The sequence below is a fragment of the Dipodomys spectabilis genome, unplaced genomic scaffold (genome assembly GCF_019054845.1).
Source record: "Dipodomys spectabilis isolate Male_0828 unplaced genomic scaffold, ASM1905484v1 ptg000281l, whole genome shotgun sequence".
Classification (NCBI taxonomy): domain Eukaryota; kingdom Metazoa; phylum Chordata; class Mammalia; order Rodentia; family Heteromyidae; genus Dipodomys; species Dipodomys spectabilis.
Genome location: NW_024870958.1, coordinates 582,396 through 595,835, shown reverse-complemented (window position 1 = coordinate 595,835; position 13,440 = coordinate 582,396). Strand labels below are relative to the sequence as shown.

Here is a 13,440-nt window from a genome sequence, read left to right as displayed (position 1 = left end):
CTTTCCAAACAATGAGGATGGAGAGAGCTGATTCTCCTGCTCTGGTCCTCACCACTGGCAAGCTCTCTCCAAGTGCTGTTCGTGGCAAGGCGGTGGGATGTGCGGAATAGCTTGATTCCCTACAGTTCCATTCTTTTTATACTTGGTGGGCAGGCTTAGAGAAGGGTGTGTAGAGAAGGGTGCGCAACTCATTTGCATATCAATTGGAGTTGAGATTAAAAAAAGGCCCCACCCTTTAACTGTTGCTTTCAGTGAATTTCAGGTACAAGTTGGGTTTGTCCTTGTTATAACTATGCTTTGAAAAACCATTGGAGTATCAAAGTTTATCTGATTTGGAAAAGGGAAGTGGAGCCATAGAGCAAGGAAGGGGGAAGCAATGCAACAGTGATACTCACTAGACACTGTGTTGGAAATGAGCTTTACAACATGGGTGGGGGCAGTCCTCGGGAACAGAAAGCAGGAGAAAGGGAAGGGATAACACCTTAGAAAAAGAAATATACTTCGTACCTTTCGTATGTTACTATAACCCTTCTGTGCATCATCTCTATAATAAAATAAAATAATGGTAAAAAAAGAAAAAGAAAAAGAAAGAAAGAAAAAGAAAGAAAGAAAGGACAGAAGAAAGAAAGAAAAAGAAAAAAGAGAATAAAGAATTGTCTCAGCAAGGCAGAAAATATTTCTAGGTGTACCATCAGCCAAAAATCATCAAGCAAACACACAGAACAGGCAGGCTGCTACCCTATTTATCCCGACTGCCATAGGCCCTGCCCCTCGGCTCAGATCGGCCAACCTCAGGTTCACAATTTGCTCGATATTGGCTAGTTTAAAAAGGGTAAAATGTATTTACATATGGTGACTTTGAAATATGGTGAAGGGTACACAAGAAATCTCAAAATATACCCACACCCTCTGCTATTTCCGGAAGAGTCTAGGGTGTGTCTTAATCCCATCATGTAAAGAAACCAATTTAAGACCAAAGCAGTTCCTCTTTTACACAACAGGAGCCAAACCACCAGACCAAAGCAGGAAATTTTTAGCAAGTTTCTCTGACAATTCTCTTCTCTCGTTTTTTTTTTTTTTTTACTATTTTTTTCTTTTAACTATTTTAATACTAGTCTCCATGTGATTTAATTCACAACACCCAATTAAAAGCATTTTCCAATCCCAAGAATGAGAGATTATAGAACTGATATCTTCACTCTTGCATAGCAAGAAAGCCACTTCTGAACTTTTAATTTGTGGTCCTATACAACGTAGTATTTTTCGAGGTGAAATTACAAGCTTTTTAGAACACATGCTCTTCCCCCTTTTTCCTGCTAGAATAATATCAGGAGCCGTCCAATTTTCCCATGCCATCTTGCTCAATGAATTCAAATGTTCTTGGCCTTAATGTCACCAGGAACTCCTTGAATCCTGAAGACATCTATGTAAACCTGGAGTTCCAATTGAAGAGTTCCTACTTTTTGAAATACTAGGGTGAAAGGATTGAAGACGTCTTATTCTCCCAGGTCAAGCAAAACACCAGGTGAGTGCTCTCGTGCTTGACTGTGAGTAATTCCAATCTGGTCTTATCAGAAAAGTTCCCTGCCACAGGCAGAACGTTCTATTCTGGGCCTGACCAAGAGCACACGCCCTTGGCCCCTTTGGGCCCCCAAGAGACCATATTATGCTTCGTATTTTCTGTTTGCTTGTTAAGACCAATATAAGCCTGACCCCTACTCCACCACCTTGCACAATATTCTATCCTGCTGGACGGTTTGCCTGCCCCTCATATGTTGAAGACCAAGTTGGGCCTGTCGGTATTTCCTTTTTCCGAACACAAGTTTAGCTCCATTTGTTCAGAAAAGCCTCAAGAAAATGTGCCCCACAATACTACCGGATATCAGCTGTAGCAATTCTGAGAGGTGGAGTTTCACATCTCCTCAAATGCCTGGCTTTCACTGTACCCAGATATATTTCCCAGGGACTCGACTTCTCCTACCCTGCCTCGCAAAGCATGGGGTGAAGTTAACGTTATGGGACAGGAACTTAACCAACATATGTAGCTTTAATTGATCATGAGAGACAACAGTAAGGCTGTCCTTCAGGACTTGTTACCCTAAGACATCTTGCCTTGGAAGCAAAGTTTCAGGCACACTGTACTGACAGGATCTGTGGTCCATCATGTAGAGAAGGGGGACAATATGAGTTCTTGCCCTACCTGTATTTAAAGGGTAATTAGAATATTTTATACATTGCAACCAGGCATTTGTTTGACCAGACCCATTTTCAACAGTTATTTTTAGGAAACTTAGTTATGAGGGAGTCAGAATAAAGAAAGAACAGAAAGGTAACTCAACACACTAGATGAACTTTAACGGAAAGTTGAACAGTAATGACATGTTCCCCCCCCCCCCCCCACACACACATATATGTGTAAATATATTAAGAAACTTACAACATCATGATTTTCTCCTAAGACTATCCTCTTTTAGGCTCCCTATATTTGAGTGTCTAGAATCCTGTATCATTTGTCATGTCCCATTCTGCTTTTGTTTTTTTTGGGGGGGGGTACAGTTGTGGGGCCTGAACTCTGGGCTTGGGCACTGTCCCTCAGCTCTTCAGCTCAAGGCTAGCGTTCTACCAGTACAGCCACAGCTCCAATTCCAGCTTTTTTCTTTTTGCTTATGTGGTGCTGAGGAATGGAACCCAGGGCCTCATGCATGCAAGGCAAGCACTCTACAACTGGGACACCTTCCCAGCCCCCCATTCTGTTATAAATCTAACTTTCATATATCACGGAGAATATGTGGCATTTCTCTCTCTGATTTTGGCTTTCTTCACTTAATATGATTTGTTCTAGTTCCACGCCATTCCTGATGAATGAGGCTGTGTAAAATTCCATTGCATAGAGCTACCACATTTTTTTGCATCCATTCGTCTATTTGGGGGCATCTGCGTTGTTTCCGTATACTGGCTTTTTTGAATAGTGTGGCAATGAACATGGATGTACAGGAGTATTTATCATATTGGGGTTCATGATGCTTAGGGTAGATGCATAGGAATAGTGTGGCTGGGTCATACAGAAGGTCTGTGTTGAGATTTTGGGGAACCTACTGAATGCTTTCCACAGTGGTTGTATTAATCTACATTCCCATCAACAGTGAAGTAGGGTTCCTTCTCTATCTCCCTGCTAGCATTTGTTGTGGTCAGAGTTCAAAGTATTCGCCAGTCTAACTGGGGTAAGATGATATCTTAGGGTTCTTTTCAATTGTATTTCCTTTATGACCAGGGATGATGAATATTTCCTCATGTGTTTTTTTTTTTTTTTTTTTTTTTTTGCCACACTCACCCCTTCTGAGACGTCTCTCCTTAACTCCATTGCCCATTTAGTGATTTGTTTATTAGTTTTGGGAGGGGTTATTTCTTGAGCAAATTGTATTTGTTGGGTAGTAGGCCTTTGATATATTGCTGGTAATAATGTTTTCCCAATTGGTTGGCTGTCTTTCTAGATTATTAGCTATGTCCTTAGCTGGTCAGAAACCTTTTTTTCAATTTAGTCCCATTTGTTGAGTCTCTTTCCTATCCATTGTGCCCCTGGGACTCTATTCAGGAAGTTCCTGCATGTCTGTACCTATGAGTTCTCAAGCCGTTTTGCCTTCTTTTACAGTACTTTAGAGATTTGGGTCTGATGTAATCCACTTGGAATTGTTGTTAGTGTGTGGTGACAAGTAGGGATTCACTTTTAGTTTTCTGCATATGTCTGTCAAGTTTTCCCAACACCAGTAAGAGGCTATTTTTTTTAACTGTTTGCCTTTGGCTCCTTTGTTGAATATGACTATAAATATGTGGTTTGATGGCTGCATCTTCTAATCTGTTCCTTTGAGCTATTGAGATGACCATGCAGTTCTTGACCATGGCTCTGTTGATGTGATGAATTACATTTATTGATTTAGCTATGTTAAATCTGAAAGGAATCCCTCATATCCATCCCAGGGGAGTATGTGGAAGCTGGAGGCAAGCAGACACAGGAGAAAGATTATTATAAGGTTATTAAAGGGGGCATATTTCCAAGGAGAGGAAGCACAAGGCATTAGTTCCACTCCAGGTAGCTGGATTGTCTGGGGGCAGGAAGTGAGGTAGGCGCATGCTCAGGTGAATCTGGACAGAGAGAGGGAGTGGCCAGCTGTTTGGCCAGAACTCCAGGGCAGGGCGGTGCTTAGGTATGGGTGGTGCTGAGGAACAAATGTGAGGATAATACTAACAAAATCAGCTTTCATCTTTGAGATGAAGGCTACTTGGTCATAATGTAAGGGTTTTTTTAGCAGTTTCTAGATTTTTTTGGCTAATATTTTATTGAGGAGATCTGCATTAGTGTTCATCAGAGAAATTATTCAATTGTTGTCTCTTTTTTTTTCAGAGCCTTACCTGATTTTAGGATGAGTATGATATTGCCTTCATAGAATTAGTTTGTGATTAATCCCTGTACTTCTATTTCCTGGAAAAGCTTGTGGAGTATTGATATTAGTTCATCTTTAAAAGTCTCACAGAATGCAGTGGTTAGTCCATTGAGCCTCCGCTTTTCCTTGTTGGAAGACTTCTGATTACTTCATCTATCTCCTTGTATGCTATTTGTTTGTTTAGTTGTTTAGTTGGTTCAGTTTAGGCAGTTAGTATGTTTCTAGAAATTCTGCTCGGTTTTCTTTCTTTAGTGAGTGTAGATTTTGAATGTAGTACTTTATAATTATTTGGATTTCTTGGGTGTTTGTCATAATATTACCTGTGGTTTCTCTTATCTTGTTTATATAAATTTCCTCTCTTCTTTTTATCATTAATCTCACAATTAGTCTGTCAATTTTATTAATTTGTTTTCCAAAATATCCCCAGCTTTTTGTTTCATTGATTTTTTCTTTTTGGGTCTGGTCATGAGGCCTGAACTCCGGGCCTGGGTGCTGTCCCTCAAATCTTCAGCTCAAGGCTAGCACTCTACCACGAGCCACAGTGCCACTTCTGGCTTTTTTTCTGCTTATGTGGTGCTGAGGAATCAAACACAGGGCCTCAAGCATGCAAGGCAAGTGCTCTACCACGAGCCACCTTCCCAGTACTTGTTTCATTGACTTTTATGGATAGTTTTTTTTTTGTTTCTGTTTTGTTGATTTCTGCCCTAATTTTTGCTATGTATCTTCAGTTAGTCACTTTAGATTTGAGTTTTTCTTGTTTTTCTAACAGTTACAATTGCACCAGGAGGTTATTTACTTTAATGTTTCAATTTTTTTCATATGTACAATTAGTGCTATGACCTTTCTAATCAGCATTGTCTTTGTTCTATCCCAGAGGTTCCATTGTGATGTGTTTACATTTTCATTGAGTTGTAAGAATATTATTATTTCTTCCTGAATTTTTTCTGTGACCTGGGTGTTAGTCAGTAGTGTGCTGTTCAATCTCCATGTTTTTGAGTAATTTCTAAAGTATGATTTGCTCTTAATAATTTCATTGATTCCACTGTGTTTGGATATAATGGTAAGATTTATGCCAATCTCCTTGTATTTGCTTAGGTTCTTTGCATGTGTGAACTATGTTTGAGAATGTTCCATAGGCTGCTGAGAAGAAGGTGTATTAGGTCATTGTTGGGTAGAAAACTAGATGTCTGTTAAGTCCATTTTTATTATGGTGTCATTTAGTTCAGAGGCTTCTTTGTTTATATTTGTTTGGTTGATGTGTTCCCTGAGGAGAGTAAGGTGTTAAAATCTCCCAATATTATTGCATTTGAGTCTATTTTGTTCTATAAGGCTGAGAGTATTTGTTTAACCTGTTTAAGCACTCTATTGCTTGGTGCATAGATATTGACCACTCTGAATTCCTCTTCATGCATCAATCCCTTTATTGGTATGTAATGTCCTTACTTGTCTCTGTATTTATTTTAGTAAGTCTACTTTATCAGATAGTAATATGGCTACTCCTGTTTTCTTGCAGGGTACATTTGAATGGAAGATCTCTTTCCAACGCTTTGCTCACAGTTGGTTTTTATCTTTGGCTGTGAGATTGGTCTCTTAGCAAAAACAAATGAATAGATCTTTTACTTTTAATCCAATCTGCTTTTCTTTTTCATTCGTTGGGGAATTGAGTCTGTTAATATTTAGGGTTATTATAGAAATGTGTCAATTTTCTTGCCATTTACTTATTTTCCTGTATTTTGTTTCTTTTCTTTTCCCATGCTTACTAAACTTGTCTTGTGTTGGTTTCTGTCTGATATGTTTCTTTCATTTTGTATGTTTGTTTGTTTGTTTTCAGATTGTATTCTTCCTTTTAGAATTGTTTGCAATGCCAGTTTGATGTTCATGACTTCTATATGCTTCTGTTAGTGGGTGAGATTTTCTCTCTTATGATGGGGAATTACTCTGTTATTATACCAAATAGGTTTTCCATGCCTCTATTAAATTATGCTCCCTCGTTGATTCTAATTATGCATAGATTTGATTTCTTGGCTGCTTTGGCCAAATCTTGGATTTCCCTTTGGAATGTTCTAAGTGTTTTTTTTTTAATTGTGAAAATACCATACAGAGGGGTTACAATTACATGGGCAAGATAGTGAGTACATTTCTTATCAAGCATTGTTGCCTCCTCCTTTGTTTCCCCTTCCCATCCCTACTCCTCTCCATCCCCCCACCCCACGCCAAAGTTGTAAAAAATTCGTTTTTCGACATAACGTCTGCCTTCTGTTCCATTTCTTCTGATTTATTCTTGACTCCTGATATGCTTTTATCCATTTCACTTATTCTATTAACTATGGCTTCCACTGGTGTTTGCATTGTGGAAAATGGGCCTTTTATGCTATTAATATCAGTTCTCCAAGTATTAATTTCATGTGTTAATGAAGGGTTTACTGTGTTTTTTTTAAATTTTCTTTGTCGGTTGTGGGGCTTGAACTCTGGGCCTGAGTGCTTTCTCTCAGCTGTTCAGCTAATGGCGAGCGCTCTACTACTTGAGCTACAGCACCACTTCTGGTTTTCTTGTGGTTTTTTGGAGACAAATTTTCAAGGACTTCCTCCCCGGGCTGGCTTTGAACCATGATCCTCATATCGCAGCCTTTTGAGTAACTAGGATTGCAGGCATGATCTATTGGTGCCTGGCTTAAGAAATCTTGGATTTCCTTTGTCATGTGTTCTTTCTTTTTCTTTTTCTTTTTTTTAAATTTTTTACCAGGGGAGAGCATGAATGTCATTCCCCACTATTGCAAATTATGCAATTGAGTTTCCCACATTTGGGGAAATCACAGGGCTCAGCACATCTCGAGTGCAATGGATAATCCTCGCCCTGGGAAAACCACCTTGGTGATCATGGTATCTCCCCTGCCAGGTAAATATTCATGTCTTCTTTCTCCTATTGATACTTTCACATTTCCCCTTTTATTTCTTTGGCCAATTCCATCATCATTTCTTTAATGGTTCTTTTGTCCTTCATCTCTTCTTCAATTTCACTGGGGTCCTTCCCTGGGTTGTTGTTAGATTTGGGATTTGGATTGTTGTCCTGATAGTCCATGAATCATGTCTTCTTTCACTGTGATTTACACATTTGGGTCCTGGGATTGTGGGGATCGTGGCCTGAGCTTGGCCTGCTCACACGAGAATGATGTGACAGCCCTCACTTGCCCCGGGCTAGTTGACACTGGGTAGGACAGCCCATGCCGTGTCACTGGGCCAACAATCACATGTGCGTGCGCTGTCTCTGGCTGGATGAGAGGAGCTTGGTCCCATCTGCAGTGGGGGCTGGCAAGGTTAGAATTAGGGCTTTGGGAGGGTTGGGTTCCCCACATGGGCACAGGATTTGTTTATGCCTTGGCCCTGGCTTGGGTCTGTCCCCACAAGTGGTCTATACTTGGCCTCCTATGGCTGGTGGGCACATGTGCATGCTTGATGTATCTGAAGATGAGATCTACCAGAAGCTGTTCCATTGGAAATGTCTGCTGGAGACAGGCATGAAGTTTGTGGAGAGGCAGGCACCCTAGAGGAGAACTCTCTGCTAGCAGCCACAGTGCGATTCCTGGGCTTCTGGTAGGGGCCTGTGCACGCATGAGTTTGGGCTTCTGATGGGGGAGTGCTCTACCAGCACCAGCAGGTGCTCATGATAGGGGGTTGCTTCTCCTGTAGCTGGCACTCATGTTCACTTAGCGACTGCAACTGATGAAATGCTTCTCCTGCAGCTGCCATGCAGAAGCATTTCATGGTTCCTGAAGGGAGACGCTCTGTGGGTGCGGGGACATTTGTTTTCAGACCAGTATTGTTATCCGCTGATAGCCAGGGCTGTTGAGGACACCGAGTCTTGGCGCCCAGCACGTGTGAGTCCCTAGGACCTCCTGCTGGAATCCAACATGTGGGATGTGGGCAGTGAGGAAGGGCTCAGACCTCTTCGACATCTTCAAGTGTAATGTTCCTTCATGGGTTGGAGGGAGAGGGGTCCGTGTAAAGATCTGTGGGTCACCACCAGCTCTGATCACCTGTGGGAGGGGAGGGCTTCACCCCAGCAGGGAACTGGTTGTGAGGGTGACCAGCAGTGCTGTGGCAGATCTCTGTGTCTTTGCGAGGAACTCTCAGGTTGGCTCCCATATGCTGGACAGACATGGAGCTGCTCCTGCAGCTCTACTGTTTTAGTTGTGGGCTGAGCCATGGTGACAGGGGAGCTCTCTGGGTATGGGTATTGTGGTGCCTCGCCTCTGGTCTCTTCTGGGTATGGCGTTGTGGGAGTATTCTGTGTTTGCATTCTGCAGTCTGCTGGTTATGGAGCCAGGGCAGCCACATGTTGTTTTCCTAAACTTCTATATTTACCCTTGTTTTATAATGAAATAGGGATATTAGGTTTAAGTAACATTGTCTTGTCCTCATTGTCATCATGGAGTCTGGATGGGTGGTGGAGGCTTTTTACCCAGCTCTGTAAAGCCTAGAGGGAAAACAGGCCATTCTGGGAATATGCATTGGTGTCATGCTGTTTGGTCCCAAGAGAGCTCTGCTACATAGAATGCTCAACCCTGATTGCTCCCCTAGATGGTTTGTTTTTGTTGGGTTGGGTCTTTACCCCAAACGTGATTTTTTTGTCTTTACAAGCTTTGTGCAAGCTACATTATAGTCTGCAGGTCTTTGAGACACAAGTCCTTCAACAGTCACTTGCTTTCTATTAAAGATTCTCAGTTTGAGCTCTCACAGTCTGGCTTCTCTGTTTCTCATGAACCAATTCCCATATAACAATTTTAATGAATATTTCCAGTTAAACATTCCACATCAGTCTTAACCATAGCAGGGCAGATACTCTCCTTCTGGGGCTTTATCTCCAAGAGAATGCTGTTTAAAATTCCTCTGTCTCTCTGTCATCACAGAGAGCAAGTAACTTTTTAACCAGGTGTCAAATCCCCATTTCAAGCTTTTAAAAGTAATTTCTTACCTCCAGATCTAGAAGGCACAGACCACTGTCTTCCCTCAGGAGCTCTGGTTACCCAAGTGTAGTAAATCCATCCTTTTCTGTGGTATGAAGTATCTTATCAGTGAAAAGCACTAGATCAGCTGGAATTTCATCTTCTTTTAACTCTTGATCAGGATGCAATCTTTAGGCTTACCTTAGTATTTGGGAACTCAAGATGTGGAGTCAGCAGTCCTTGTTGCCTTGAGGGATGAGAAGGCTGAGGAAATACTGAACACATGTTTTTAGAGGAATTGAGAGAGACCAAAAGACCAGTACAGATAAGGAAGACCATCGATTTTAATCCTGGGTTTACCTTCCCTGAGATGATCCTTTAAGGCCTAAAATCCCTAGGCACACATATGTTCTGATAATATCTCACATAGCTGTGTCTCCCAATGGCTCTGGCCTATGTTCTGTAGTGGAGCTTCTATCAGAGACATAAAGGCAAGAGCTAGCCATGTGGCATGCGGTGGCAGCTTCAGGCAAATATTACCCTGTTTCTCTGCACTCAATCTCTTGTGAAAATCTGTTACACTTAACACAAACCCACTGGAGATTTCTTGCACAATCCAAGGTTGATTTACCAATCTTTTAACAGACTCTTCTCATTGATAAGCTGAAACATGAACTATCATAATTTCATCAGGAGAATAAGCACTGTTTAAATTAATCTCTCAGCCCACATTTCCCAAAGATATATATCACATTGAAAGCATATTTATAGTCCATATACATTGTTCCCTTTTTTCTTTTAATATCTTTAAAGTCTGGTTCAGGGCAAAAAATTCACAAGTCTGTGTAAAGTAATTATTATGCAATCTCTCCAATTTAACTCTTAATTTAACTGAGGGAGGATAAACTAGGAAAGATAAGGTGAGCGGCAGCCAGGGATTTAGAAACAGGGTATTTAGAAAGATAGCACTATCTCCGTTGATTTAAACCTTGTGCTCCTTAATCAGGTGTAGTTTTTACACCAGGGGAAACAAAAGAACAAGAGCTTCTTTCTACATATGACCTTGCCTGCTGTCCCCAATTGGTGTGCTCTAAAAGCTGAGAATGGGCATCATAGAAAAGAGACGTATCCTGGAGAAGGAAACACTTGGAAAAATGGCTCCTCCTGGCAAAAAAAATGCTTATCATGAAATATGGTTACTAGGCCTAAGTAATGCCATCTTGTCCTCTTTACTGTTAGGAAAATGAAGGAGAATGAAAAAGGATTAGAGTGGATTCTCAACAGGCTAAAACTGTTTGTTGCCATTGAGAAGCATAGATCTTCCAGTGACTGTGTGGATTTGGGGTTTGGTTATATGGGTCTTAACAAAGAAGCCGAAAAAAAAAAATAAGATTATGGTCTCTTGGGTGTTCAGGGCAGTGTCATTGGCCAGGCCTGGAATGGATACTGCTTGGGTTGGAGACCAAGGACAAACTGTAGGCTATGGTCTCTTGGGGGTCAAGACTTGGACAGACTCAGAATGGAATGCTCTGCCTAGGGTAAGTGGGCTTTCAGCTAAGCCAAGGTTGGAGTGGCCTGCTTGCAGATGGGCACATGAGTGCCCACCTGGTGTTTTGCTTGACCTGGGGAAATATGGCAGGAGTCAATCCTTCAGTTTCATCTTGACACCTTAGTATGTAATAGGGAACTTTCACTTTGAAGAACTATAGATTAGGCATAGGTCATTCTGAAACCTTCGGGTATATCACGGATTGTTAGGCTGTGGGGAATACTTACTCCTGTTTATTACCCTAGATAACTATTATAACCACCTTGAATATGCTGTAACTGCTCCCTTACTCCCTAACTGACCTGTTTTTCTTCTGTAAATACACTTTATTATTCCCCATACCATACAACATTTGCCCTGATGTGGTTGTTGTCTTTATAAATTTTATGCTAGCTACAAAACTGCAAGTTTTTTTTTTTGGGGGGGGGAATGAGTCTGCTTGCAGTTGCTGGCTTTCTAATAAAAACTCCTGATTTGACCCCTCAAACCGTGGCTTCTCTGTATCTCACCATATAAGACTTAGAAGCCCAGTGCTAAGGGGCTACTTAGGTTCCTTGAAGCCACTGGTTGACAGGAACTACACACAGGAGATAACTTTTGAGATATCCCAGGGCCCCATGTACTTTCCACTGCTCAGAACGCCAGACTCTGGATGCCTCCCACACCACTAAATCTTTTTGGAATCATTCAGCCGATCTCCAGAGATGAGTAAGATTCTGCTTCCGATTCTGGAGATCCATCTATCTGGACTATGGTGGAAGTGGATCACTTGTAGTCACACCCTCCTCCCCCTACCTCCAACAGCCTCTCTAAGGCTGAAATGTCAGCAAAGAGTTTTGGAATTTTCAGGAACTGGTACCAGTCTGCTGTATAAACTCTTATCTTCTGTGACTTTGTTCTTTGGTTTGTGCCTGTTGGTGATTTTTCTTCATCCCTATTTTTCCTTGCCAGACCTTTGGTGAGTTCATTCCTTTCACTTGTCCTTTGGTGAGTTAACTTGTTTTGTTTTCCTGAATTTGGTTTTTGGGGACTATTCTTTGTCAGAAGGTCTGGGCCTGACAAGAAAATTCATTCGATCTCGCAAGACATGTGAGGTCCTTTTATCTGTCTGTTCCATGCATCCACTGTACTTGCATCTCAGTCTCTAGAGATATAACTCGTCCCATAGTAAGACTACTGTCCCCCAATGTCTGCTTAAAGACTTAATAAAAGACGGTTTAAGAAGAAAAAGTTAACCTCTCTGTGTAATATAATGTGGCTTTAATATAAGTTGATATAAAAAGTGCTCTAGTCTAAAAAATTGGTGAAACACAGACTAAGGCCACTGATTAAAATACCTGGTTAAAATTGTGGAGACTATAAAAATAACTCCTAGCAAATTCAGAATCCTTTGTGAGTCAAAATGCCCACTTTGGGTGTAGGATGTGGGTCATTAGACCCATCTTAAGCTTCTATAATGTTTATAAAATAATTTGGGAGAAGTGTCTGTCTCTCCCCTGAGGAATTCCAGTAGGACACTTTCTCTCCCCTAGTAATTTTTGCAGGCCCTCAAGATTAAGGTCCTTCTAGGAAGTATTACAAAGTCAGTTCATATGCAAGTGTGTCTCATTACCAAAATTGTTTTAAAAGTTTTCTATTCTTTGTAATCTGTTTAAGACTAGAGATTGTGTTGAATTCTGTTTGTGGTTGGTTATTGGAAAAAGTTCATCTTTGTTTTCTAGCTGATCACATGGTTCTATATTGCTAGCAGCATAATGACAGAACTTAGAACACAGTCAGCTCAGAAATTTATTGCAATAAAGAATAAAAAAACCTATGCCACAGATAGTGGAAATATCAAGAAGCCAACAAGAAACACAAGATCTACTAAGAACAGAATATTAAGAAAGACAACGATAAGAACTCAACTTTACATTAGCATGCTGTATTTAACACTTTTTCCCAAGGGACTAATAGGGAAATGACCAAAGGAGCCTTATTAACTCTGTCTTTGTTCCCTTGCTCTCTGTTCTATTTCCATTTTTGGCAGGTTTCTATGCCTAAGATTTCTGTTGCACTCAACCTTCTTTATTGGAGTTTTCTTGAACACCTTCCCTATTCTAGGTTTCTTGAAAAACCTTACATCTAATCTTCCTTATTGGAGGTTTACTATACAACAAAACCTGGAGATTACCTTGCAAACTAGATGCTCAATCTCCCAAAGCTAGACATGCTTCACAAACTAGATGCCCAATCTCCCAAAGCTGGAGTCATGTTGTAAATTAGATGCTTAATTTCCTAGATCCCCAAGGAATACTGTACCAATCAAGGGTGTTGGTGTTTCTTGCCTTGCTTCATGCACGATTTTGCTTTGTTGCCATGGCACTTGCGAGAGTTCCCTTTTCCTGAGAAATCAGGCCTGGAACTCTTTAATGCTTTGCTTGCTGTTAAACTTAGGTATAAGTTAGACCTATTTATCATAATCCTCAAACTGTGCTGTCCATTCAGTCACACCTTCCACCACTCTCTT

The 13,440-nt window shown here is 41.0% G+C and overlaps 1 non-coding gene across 1 annotated transcript; it reads right to left on the bottom strand.

Annotated features, from left to right (window-relative positions):
- Positions 1 to 7,180: 7,180 nt before the first annotated feature.
- On the bottom strand, positions 7,181 to 7,343 carry LOC122126506. Its single transcript, XR_006150956.1, has one exon. It is a non-coding gene; the product is annotated as a U1 spliceosomal RNA (small nuclear RNA).
- Between the last annotated feature and the right edge of the window lie 6,097 nt (positions 7,344 to 13,440).